We start from the raw sequence: 12,581 nt of genomic DNA, 5'->3' as shown, positions 1-12,581 counted from the left end.
TTAACAGTTGCTTTATGACAACCACTCCTGTGAGAAATAGTCAATACCATTACCCCAAACAAAGTTATCATGTCAGAGAGGTGTGCTCTGAGCTATACAAGAAAATGATATCTGTGTTTCTTCAAAACTATCAGCCTAAGTTATGAGAGATTATTTTCTGTTTCATCTAGTTATTTTCCCCACTATGCCAACAAAGATTTGTTGGAAACTGGTCAGATTTCAGCCCAAAGTACAGCAACATTATGGTTTTTAAACATTTATTTGTCAGTATTTTAACATGGATTCAGCTAGATAGGAATGACTTTCCAGTCATACTCATTTAATTTCAAGTTCATCATAAAACTGAGTTGACAATAGTTTATAAAATACCTTTACATTACTGCCTGGTGTGTTTGATGACAACCATTGCCAATGCCTCTCTTTGACTCTTCTATTCACAGGTATCTTTAATCCTCCACAAGTAAAAACTGTGGCTTCTCAGTACATATTCCTTGAATGGTGTAACATGATTTAGGCATAGTAATATTCACTTAATAAAATATGTACTTTAAATATTCAAACTGTATGAGCAGGGACAGCAAAGAGACAAGCAAAATAGTAGCCACTTCGTTATTAGAGGGAATGTTTTTTATTATGGCTCAGAGAGGGAAAATGTTCAGAGGCACCTGAAAGAGTTAAGAGCAGAGAGTAAAAGAAGCAGACTTGATATGACCAAGACTGCCTAGAAGAGAATGGAGACTATTAAGAGAAAAGTAGAGATAGCTTACACAGAGACAAACTGTGCTTTCATAAATGCACAAGCTGAACCTAGATCCCTCTACATGTATATGTAGCAGATATGCAGGTTACTCAACATGTGGGTCCTCTAACGATTGGACTGAGAGCTTTCTTTGACTCTTGCTTGCCATTAGTTTTGTTTCCCCTAGTGGTGCTGTCTTGCCTGTCCTTAGTGAGACAGGATGCTCTTACTCCTGCCTGATGTGATGTGTCAGAGTAGGTTGGTACATTTAGGGTGTGTCTCTGATGAGAAAGAAGGAATGGGAGAGGGGAAAATGATTTTGGGACTGTGAGGCAAGAAGGGAGGGGCCTATTATGAAGATAAAAATTAATAAATTAATTAGTGGAAAAAAGACAGGGTATTTCTAGAATATTTAGGAGATTTGGATAGTGCAAAGAGAGATAAGGATGTTTGGGAAGGGACAGGAAACTAGACGTGCATTTTGAGATGTGTGACAAGTACATGTACTTCCCCTTTAGGTAGCCTCGAGGCCACCATGGGTGTTGGTATCCTGATAGGAGCCACAGGTCAATAGAGATCCTCACGTCCCTTTTGTTGGAGCAAGGAGAATGGCTACTTTGATGGACAAGAAGTATTTCACAAATTTTTTATGAATCCTATTTTTTATATGTTTGGTTTTTTGTTGCTTATTTGGTTCTAATCACCAGAATTTCTTTGATAATGCATGTTGAGCAGGTCTAGGACTGGAATTTTTGGATATTTGCACTCCCTGGGACCTAACTACTTTCAACTATTAGGAAGGCCTGATTACTTTCATCACACCTATTCATGTCCTTTTCAATAGTAATGGGTTTAGTTATGACATGCCATTATATAGATTTCCTTCTGTTGTGTTTTTGTTTCCAATATTCAAATGTCATTTTTTAATAATTTTTATTTTTTATATTAATTACATGTTGTTTACTTTGTATACCAGCTGTAGTCCTCTCCCTCATTCCCTCCCAATCCCACCCTCCTTCCCTCATCTCCTCCCTGCCCCTCTCTAAGTCCACTGATTGGGGAGGTCTTTGTCCCCTTCCCTCTGACCCTAGCTTATCAGGTCTCACGAGGACTGGCTGAAAGTCTTCCTCTGTGGTCTAGCAAGGCTGCTCCTCCATCAGGGGTGGGTAGAAGATCAAAGAGTCTGCCACTGAGTTCATGTCAGAGACAGTCCCTGTTCCCCTTACTAGGGTACCCACTTGGATGCTGAGCTGCCATGGTCTATGTCTGAGCAAGGATACTAGGTTATATCCATGCATAGTCCTTGGTTGGAGAATCAAGTTTCAGGAAAGGCCCCTGTGCCCAGATATATTTGGTCCTTGTGGCGCTCCCATCCTCTCCAGGTCTTACTAACTTCCCCTTCTTTTATATGATTCCCTACACTCTGCCCAAAGTTTGTTTATGGCCCCGATGTCCCTCAAAGGATGAATGGATACATAAACTGTGGTACATTTACACAATAGATTACTACTCAGCAATTAAAAACAAGGCAATCGTGAAATTTGCAGGCAAATTGTGGAATATAGAAAAGATCATCCTGAGTGAGGTATCCCAGCAGCAGAAAGACACACACAGTATATACTCACTTATAAGTGGGTATTAGACTTATAATATAGGATAAACATACTAAAATATGTATACCTAAAGAAGCTAAACAAGAGGAGGTTCTGGAGTAAGATGGTCAGTCCTCACTTAGCAAGACAAATGTGATGGACATTGGAAGTAGAGGAAAACGAGAAACAGGACAGGAGCTTACCAGAGAGGGCCTTGGAAAGACTCTACCTAGCAGTGTATCAAAGCAGATGCTGAGACTCATAACCAAATGTCATAATTTTAATATCACTATTATTCAGTAGAATATCTTAATGAGGAACTTTACAGTCTGGTGGAATTTTGTTATCTTAATTAGAACTGTATAATGACATGTATTAATGAAATTAAACACTTTGCAAGAGCTAAAAATTTTTAATTTTACCAAAATACAATCATTTCAAAGACAGGCATTCTAATTTTGAATAATTTGTCCATGATTAATATATGTTCAATGTATACTGCATATTTTATTATGAAATTGATAAAGTATCTCTTCAGTCAAAATTTTTTGTGTCTCTAGGATTAATATATAAAATTTGCTATATATTAATAAGCATGTGTAGTCCTCTCCACTTTTCGAAACTTTCTGAATTCTCTGTGCATGCAACTTCTGACTATATCTCAATACAGTGCATTCATCTTTAAAATCTGCTGTGATTTTTGCATGTCTTATACTCTAAGGTTCACAGTCTTAATGATTTTGAATGCTGCCTTTTTTCACATAGACCTTTAACAGTTTAAAAGAATTAGGAATTCATAACCTTTGGAGATGAATATAAAATTCATGATGCTTTTTTTACATTACTGTTTATTATTATTATCATTTATTACAATTTATTCAAATTATACTGTGGCTTTGCCCCCTCCCTCATCTCCATTTGCTCACATCCTCCTTCCCTCTTCTGTGCCTTAGTCCCTCCCCTTTTCCACTAATAGGCAAGGTCCTACTCCCCTTCCATTTGACCCTAGCCTATCACGATGTTTTAAACAAGTATCCCTCCTACTGTTGCACACATATTATTTCAGTTATCTAGCCATCTATCTCACATCTATCATCTATAATCTTTGTCATATATCTATTACACACACATATTGTTGTGAAAAACTGTTATTTCTTCCAAAGAAACGTGGTTCAAAAATTGTTCAAAAACAATGTTTTAAATCAAAAGTAATCCAATAAAAAATGGGGACAGAGCCAAAAATAGAATTTTCTGTAGAGGAATATCTCAGAGAAACACTTAAAAATGCTCAATGCCCTTAGTTATCAGAGAGATGCAAATCAAAATGACCCTGAGATTTCACCTTACACCCATCCGAATGGCTAAGATCAAAAGCTCAAAAGACTATTCAGGCTTGTGGTCACCCTCAGCTACAGACCAAGATTAAGGGAATATGAGACCACACCTCAAGAAAGAGAAAAAAAAAAAAGAACTAGTGTGCAGTGATGAACAGAGAAAGTAGAAGAAGATTTGATGGACTTGACAGTAGGGTTAGCAGGAGCTGCAGCAGGTCGATGGGTGCAGGAGCTGCAGCAGGTCGATGGTCACAGCACGTTGGCAGGCACAGTGCGGGGTCTTAGGCACAGTAGTAGTCTCCAGTGCAGGGCGAGCTCATGCTGTGTCCACTTGTCCATCTCTCTCTCTCTGTCATTCTCAGTTTTTAAGTAGATTTCTTTTATTTATCTGTGTAAATGTGGGTATACATGCCTGGCAAAGGCCAGAAGAGGGTAAGAGATGCCAAAAAGCTAGAGGTCATTGTGATCCACCTGATACAGGTTTTGAGAGCCTAACCCAGTCCTCTGCAAGAGCAGCATGTGTCTTAACTACTAAGCCATATCTTCAGTCCAGTTCTATGGGTTTTGATGGGACAAGCAGTTGGAAACATGAAGACCAGGTTGGTCTGGAACTCATCATCCTCCCTCAGCTTTTTGTCCTCCAATTACAAGTCTGCAATTTCATGCCTGCCAGTCTTTTTCTTGAATGGATTCAGGTCCGCATTTTGTGGTCCAGGCCACAGACTGCAGATAACAGTGAAACTGACTTTAGCTCTGTGTCCCTGAGGGCGTACAGGGTGTTTCCTCTGTTGTTAGAGCGAAGCTAGGGTAGAACTGCCACCCTGCTAGGGATTTAAGAATCATGCTGGGACTGTTTTGTCTAGTGTTGATCTGTGGATCCCAGGTTTCTGTAGATCTGATGTTGGAGCTCTGTGCCTCAGTACCCAAGCGGTAATCAGCAGCAGGTGAGTTCAGCAGTCATGCATGCAGCAGGACGCTAGATTCTGGAGCCTGTGGGAACCCAGAAACTTTTCCTAAACTGCTGTCCTGAGTTTGGAACCGATGTTTCCCCCACCCTATGGTTACCTCCCAACAGGGTGACACAGTCTGTCCTGTTTTCGGGTCCACAGTTCAGTCTAGGATGTTGAGTAGAACACACAGGAGCAGGTAAGTGGCTCTATGCTGCTGACTGGGCATCTGAAGGAACCCAAAAACTTTTCATGAGAAGTTGTTGGGGGAGTGTGGTGGAATTCCACTGGATGCCCTGAGGTTGGACTTGATGTTTCTTTCACCATGGGGTTTCCTCCCAACAGGAAACCTGGTCCCTGGTGCTTTGGTGCCCACAGTTCTGTGTGGGACAGTGATTTGGGCAGACAAGCAGCTCTCTGGCCTGAGCACCTTCTAGAGCCCAGACCTTTTTCAGGGATTTTCTGGGTGACCTGAGGTCAGTCCTGATTGCTTCCTACTCCATGGGGTTTTTTCTAGCCTGGAAATCCCAATCTCTGGTGTTGTGGGGCCCACAGTACATTCTGGGATGGTGACCAGAGCACACAGTCATGTGGCTCTGGGCTGGTGACTTATTGCCTGCAGGGACCCAGGAACTCTTCCATGGTTTATCTGGGTGGCCTGAGAAAAGAAGCAATTACTTCTCACTCCGTGGGGTTTGTTCTTAACTTGGAAACACAATTTCTGTTGTTTTAGGGCTCAGAGTTTGGTCTGTTGCTTGCTGTGTAGTCACTGCTCTACTGCTCTGCAGAAACTGTCCTCTTGGTACCACCATCTTTGATTCTCCTTTCTTTTATTAAACATTTTTTTAATTTTTCTTTTCTTTTTTATTTTAATAATTACAGTTTATTCACTCTGTATCCCAGCTGTAGCCCCTCCACCATCCCCTCTCAATCTCACCCTCCCTCCCTCTTCTTCTCCTATGTCTCTCACCCAGTCCAGTGATAGGGGAGGACTTCCTCCCCTTCCATCTGACTATAGTCAATCAGGTCTCATCAGGACTGGCTTCTTTGTCTTTCTCTGTGGACTGGAAGGATAGTTCCCCACTCAGGTGGAGCTGATCCAAGAACTAGCCCATGAGTTCATGTCAGAGATGGTCCCTAGTACTATTATTGGGAACCCTCTTGGATACAGAGACGCATTGGACTATTTCTATGTAGGGGTTCTAATTTATCTCCATGCATGGTCCTTTTTTAGCGTATCAGTCTCAAAAAGACTCCTGTGCCCAGACCTTTTGATTCTGTTGTTCTCTTTGTGGAGCTCCTGTTCCATCCAGATATTTCTATCTCCCCCTTCTTTCATAACATTCCCAGCACTCTGAAAAATGTTTAGCTCTGAATCTCAGCATGTTTTGATACCCTGCTGGGTAGAGTCTTTCAGAGGACTTCTGTGATAGGCTCCTGTTATTTCTCAGACAATTAGGAATAGTGATACCTCAAGATCCAGCTATACCACGCCTAGGCATATATCCAAAAAATGCTCAAGTATACAACTAGGATATTTGCTCAACCATGTTCATGGCAGCTTTACTTGTAATAGCCAGAAGCTGGAAACAAGCCAGATGTCCCTCAGTTGAGGAATGGATACAGAAATTGCGGTACATTTACACAATGGTATACTACACAGTAATTAAAAACAAAGAAATCATGAAATTTGCTGGCAAATGGTGAGATCTAGAAACTATCATCCTGAGTAAGGTATCTCAGAAGCAAAAAGACACACATGGTACATACTTACATATAAGTGGATATTAGACATATAATATAGGATGCTCATACTAAAATCTGTAGACCTAGGGAAGGTAATCAAGAAGGAAGACCATGGTAAGATGCTTAATCTTTTCTTTCTTTATATCTTTTTTTTTTTTTTTTTTTTGAGCAAGGTCAGTTACCCAGACTGAACTCAAATTTTTGCTCTCTGGTTTTGTTTTTCTAATTCTTTTTTCTTTTATTAATTATTTTTAATTTTTTCACAGTTTATTCATTATATATCCTGACTGAAGGCCCCTCCCTCAACTCCTACTGATCACATCCTTTCTCTTCCCTCTATTCTCTTCCCCTAGTCCACTCAAAAGGTGAGTTTCCCTCCTCTGCCATCCACCCATGTCTTATCACAATACTACTCAGCTGTTAAAACAAGGAAGTAATATTTCTGCTCTTATTACTTCTCCATAGGCCACTCTGCTCACGTCAGGAGACTCCATACCCTGAAGCTTGCCTGCAACCTTACTGTGAAATTAACACTAAGTATAACTCATTTTACAGAGTCCCACTCACAAGACAATGTTTAATTGACCATCTCACATCCAGAAACATGTGAAATATGAAATGCTATGATGTCTGAAACATTTGATCGCAAGCATTTCAAAGAACTTGCTTCTCCTTCTGTCTAGAGGAACCACCTCAGGAAATAAGTTCAAAGTGAATTCCAGAAAACAGAGGCTATATACCCCTTGGGAAATGATTGGGATGCTCCATGGAGAGGTGTATATAATCGTTCAAAACTAGGTACTTCAAGAATGCTTGATTTGCATTAAATAGCACATTCCTATCATCTGAACAAGAGCACAGATCCTAATCATCCTATATTTAAAAGGAGGAGAGAGTTAGCAGGGATCAGTGTCAAAAGCCATCTATCAAATTTGGCTACTGGCATCTATGTCTAAAGACACTCCCCATTTGAAGTCAGGCACAGAAAACTCACCCTTACATGGTTACACAACTAGGCCAGCAGCAGGGTCATACATGGAAGAGAAAGCCTCCTCCTTCACATCTCAAAATTCAGTCTGGCTTGTGATGGTTTTCAATAGAACCCCTGGAACAATATATATGTATACACAAATAAACTTCTACAGGCTACCACTGTTATATTACTCTCAGAGAACTTCCTGGGTGGTGTTAGTTCACCATTCCCTACATATTCATCCACTGGACTGAACTTTTCTTGTCTAAAGTGAGGCAACTGTAAACAGTAAATGTTGACAATCAGATTTATCAATAAGTCTTCCCTAAACACATTTTATAATACTTCTGCATGTAATTGATATTCACCATTCAGTGTATTCTTTTTAAAAAATAAGTTTATTTGCTTTAAATTCCAAATGTAGTCCCACTCCCTTCTCTCCCCCATTACTACCCTCCATTCCTATTGCCCCTATTCCCTTTCCCCTTCCCCTTCACAAAAGGGAAGTCATTTCCATTGAGCTAGTTTTTCAGTTCTGTTGGATCTCAGTAGACCAAAGAACACAAAGGCCTTTCCATATTGCTGATAGTCAAATACTTCCTCTCCAGTAAGGATAGTTTTATGATGATGATGACTCTAGATTTGTGCAAGGCTTCACCATTTTAACACATTCAAAAGTTCTCTCCAGTATGAATCCTTTAATGATGATGAAGATTATACAAATATGGAATGGTTTCACCATGTTAAAAGCACTGTCCATTAGGATTTCTTTCATGAGTGTGAGGATGATTCTGAAGTGCAAAAGTTTTTTCACATTGGTTAAAGTCAGATAGCTTCTTTCCAGTATGTTTTCTTTTATGTATTAGGAGATGTTATGTACAAAGGCTTTGCCACACAGTTAATTCATATGGTTTCCCTCCAGAATGTGTTGTTGTCTTAGGAGATGACTGTTATATGCAAAGGGTTTATCACACTAATTATCCTCACCAGGCTTCTCTCCACTGTGCGTTTTTTCATGTTTCCTGAGACAGCTGTGCAAAGGCTTTATCATATTGGGTATATTTATAAGGTTTCTTTCCAGTATGTATTCTTTTATGGCTTATGAGATTATTATTGCGTGCAAAGGCTTTACCACACTCATTACATTCATAAGGTTTCTCTCCATTGTGTGTTCTTTTATGGCTTATGAGATGACTGTTTTGTGCAAAGGCTTTACAACACTGGTTACATTTATAAGGTTTCTCTCCAGTGTGTGTTCTTTTATGGCTTAAGAGAGTACTGTTTACTGCAAAGGCTTTGCCACACTGGTTACATTTGTAAGGTTTCTCTCCAGTGTGTATTCTTTTATGCCGTATGAGAGTACTGTTTTCTGCAAAGGCTTTACCACACTGATTACATTCATAAGGTTTCTATCCAGTGTGTGTTCTTTTATGGCTTATGAGATGACTGTTTTCTGCAAACGCTTTACCACACTCTTTACATTCATAAGGTTTCTCTCCAGTGTGTGTTCTTTTATGGCTTAAGAGATGACTGTTTCCTGCAAAGGCTTTACCACACTCATTACATTCATAAGGTTTCTCTCCAGTGTGTGTTCTTTCATGGCTTATGAGATGACTGTTTTTTGCAAAAGCTTTACCACACTGGTTACACTCATAAGGTGTCTCTCCAGTGTGTGTACTTTTATGGCTTATGAGATTACTGTTTTGTGCAAAGGCTTTGCCACACTCATTACATTCATATAGTTTCTCGCCAGTGTGTGTTCTTTTATGGCTTATGAGATGACTGTTTTCTGCAAAGGCTTTACCACACTGGTTACACTCATAAGGTTTCTCTCCAGTGTGTGTTCTTTTATGGCTTATGAGATTACTATTGTGTGCAAAGGCTTTGCCACACTCGTTACATTCATATGGTTTCTCGCCAGTGTGTGTTCTTTTATGGCTTATGAGATTACTATTGTGTGCAAAGGCTTTACCACACTGGTTACATTCATATGGTTTCTCGCCAGTGTGTGTTCTTTTATGGCTTATGAGATGACTGTTTTGTGCAAAGGCTTTACCACACTGGTTACATTCATAAGGTTTCTCTCCAGTATGTGTTCTTTTATGCCGTATGAGCTGACTGTTTTTTTTAAAGGCTTTACCACATTGATTACATTTGTAAGGCTCCTCTCCAGTGTGTGTTCTTTCATGGCTTATGAGAACAGTGGTATGGTGGAAGGATTTACCACATAGAGTGCGTTTAAAAGGTTTCTCTCCAGTACGACTGCTTTCATGCCTGCAAAGATAATTGGCACATGTGAAATATTGACTACAGTCATTTGATTACACTAGTAAATATATTTATCTATATGAATCAATTTTATAATTTGGTCTAATGATAAAGAAGAATCAAATCTTAAACTTTTATTATTTTATTTACATTCATGGCATTCCCCTTCATTATGGGTATTTTTGAAGATCTCTGTGATGGTAAGAGCATTTATTATGTGGTTCACTTTTATAGCATCATTTTTCTATAAGAGGTTTTCTCGTGTATATGAAGAGTATTGTAAGGATTCAGAGTTTTACTGAAGCAATCCCATTCACAAAATTTTGTACGGTATGAATGACACTTCATTTACAAAGTGAGCCAGGACAAGCAGAAGTTCCAAATTTCTAGTATTCATAGGTATTTTCAGCAGTATGATTTTGCTGATGAATTCTCAGTGAAGTTGCAAAACCAATTAACTGTTACCTTTTATCACATTCAGAAAATCTACTCAAAGTGGGGACTTCTACAAAATTCATTATTCTTGGAGAAACACAGGTACACTGCTTCTTTCAATATCTCTATGCTCATGTGTCTTATAAACATTGTGACATATGATATACCAATTTAAATTACAAGAATAATAAAAGATTCCCACATTGAATTAACACGTTTTTTTTTTGTTCATCATAGACATGTCACATAGGGATTAAGGTTTCTCCACAATTATATTCTTGACTCTCATAAGCTGCTCCTTTCACTAAACTTTACAGTGTTACTACCTGAATATGTGTAACACTGGTTGTACTATGAAATATCAGCTCATTAGAAGGTTTTGAAACATAGTGATCACCTATTCAATGTGTATACCTCTTACAATATCTGAGTAGATAGAATGAGACTAAACAGATTGGCAGTTTAACTCAGTAGCTGTAATGTCTATATGATTTCAATGGTATTTTCTGTTACAACATTATTTTATTTTCTTCTATCTTAGGGGGTGCCTTACAAATACAAATCAGATACCTGACATTGAGGTACGTGGAATTGTGAGATTTTAATGATCATCAGTACACTTAAAGCAGTGCTCTTTTTACACTGTTGCTTTTCTTTAAAACCTCCAGGACACAGCCAGATGTGCTGGTATATTCCTTTAATCCCAGCATTTTTGGAGGCAGAAGCAGGCAGATCTGTGTGATTTTGAGATCACATTGTTCTAACAAGCAGGTCTAAGTCAAGCCACAGTACACAGAAAAAAAAAACTATTTCAAAAACAGAAAATAAAAAGCAGCCAACAAACAAACAAACAAACAAAAAAAACAAACTTCCAGGACACATTAAAATTTCTTAAGATTCATATCTATATCAGTGTGCACATAAAGTTACCTTTTATTACTTGTAGAACTTTGAAAATGTTCTTCAATGGTATGGTCTTCCCAATTGTAGCCTAAAATAGAGTACCAGAAAATATATATGACTGGAAATATCATATTATTATTAAAGCAAAACTTAAATCACTATCTTCTATGACCCTTAAAACCATGCCTCATTTATTCACCTCATTCCTCCTCATTCTCAATTGGAATCATAGAAAAGGATCAATAACAAAGTAAGACTTGTCTCCTTATTTTAAAAGTGAAAGAAAATTTGCTGTCTTACCTATAGCAGTGAAGTTTTTACAGGTCTCTAGCATCACATCATTGTAGAGTTGTTTCTGTGATGGTTCCAGCAAAGCCCACTCTTCTTGGCTGAATTTCACATGCACATCATTGAAGGTCACTGAATTCTAAAATATGCCATGCATTTGTACAACAGAAAGGGTAGCAACAATATAAATTTATACTTCATTGGCAATAGAATCATATAATTCTAGTGCTGTTTCCATTTATTTTCTGACACAGAAGTGCTAGTGTTAGATAGTTGGGTGCTGTGCATCAGGTGAACAAGGGGAGAAGAATAAGCTTAAAGTTTAGATTGTAAGGAAAACCAAAGGCATGCTTTGGAAACCTTTGTTAAAGGCGTTTTATTAGTTTGTAAATCATGAATATGAATTAGACATTAGTTGGGTTCTTGAGTGATGTATGAATCATCTTTAGTTACTTGGGCAAGTAGGTCAGGACCCTGTCATGAGACAGGTGGAAGGAAAAAACACAGTCATCATATCTTATCTAGCAACAAATGAGATGTGGCTATCAGGTGACAGTGAACAGATGGGTGGTGTCAGTCAAAAGACAACATGGCACTGGATATCATGTTTTGACCAGGGATCAGAGATTTGGCATACCAGTATATGAAAATGGGGGCTCATATATGTGTGGAAGGGAAATTGTACTACAGTGAATAGATGGATAAAAATAATGTGAGTGGCAAGCAACAATAATCATAGCTGATAACATCATATTTGAGTTCCCAGACAAAAGAAAAGGCATAGAACACATGATTATTCTTTGATCATTGTTTTGTATATTTTCCTTTCTAAATCATGTATAGTCTATAGTTTAAAATGAAGATTAAAATTTTCAATTAAAAAAATAAGTGTGAATGTTATCACTAAGTCATTTTAGAGGAAAACAATAACAAAGTTTAACTGTGTCATATCTGAATAGGATAGAGGTTTGGAATAGTCATGGCAATTAATGTGGACAAAGACAAACAGAGAGAAGAGAGCAAAATAGAAAGAGAGAGACAGAGACACACAGAGAGAAATTAACAGATGAACAGTACTAAGTACACATCAGAGAAATTTATGAACAGTTACTAACTACAAAAAAAATGATGGACAAGCTGGTATAGTCTGTCATGCCTTTAATTCCATCACTCAGGAGGCAGACACAGGTATATCTTATTGAATGGATGCCAGCATGATCTATACAAAGAGTTCTAGGACAGCCAGACCTATATAGTAAGACAGAGTCTCCCCTTTAATTCAATAAAACAAACATAAAAGATGGAAAGAACTGAGAGGTGTTTACTGAAGCTTCTACAAGAAATTATACATTCACT

General features: G+C 38.4%; 1 protein-coding gene and 1 pseudogene across 1 annotated transcript in view; one reads left to right on the top strand and one right to left on the bottom strand.

The window, feature by feature from the left end:
• Nucleotides 1–12,581, top strand: part of LOC132650605 (zinc finger protein ZFP2-like) — a gene marked incomplete at its 3' end in the record, with an annotated part of 318,549 nt that overhangs the window by 262,212 nt on the left and 43,756 nt on the right. The gene's annotated exons all lie outside the window — the stretch shown is intronic.
• Nucleotides 8,399–11,352, bottom strand: LOC132650680 (zinc finger protein 431-like; annotated as a pseudogene).

The sequence above is a fragment of the Meriones unguiculatus genome (genome assembly GCF_030254825.1).
Source record: "Meriones unguiculatus strain TT.TT164.6M chromosome 13 unlocalized genomic scaffold, Bangor_MerUng_6.1 Chr13_unordered_Scaffold_28, whole genome shotgun sequence".
NCBI lineage: Eukaryota > Metazoa > Chordata > Mammalia > Rodentia > Muridae > Meriones > Meriones unguiculatus.
The sequence above is the reverse complement of the archived record's forward strand: the minus strand, read 5'-3'. Positions and strand labels throughout refer to the sequence as shown.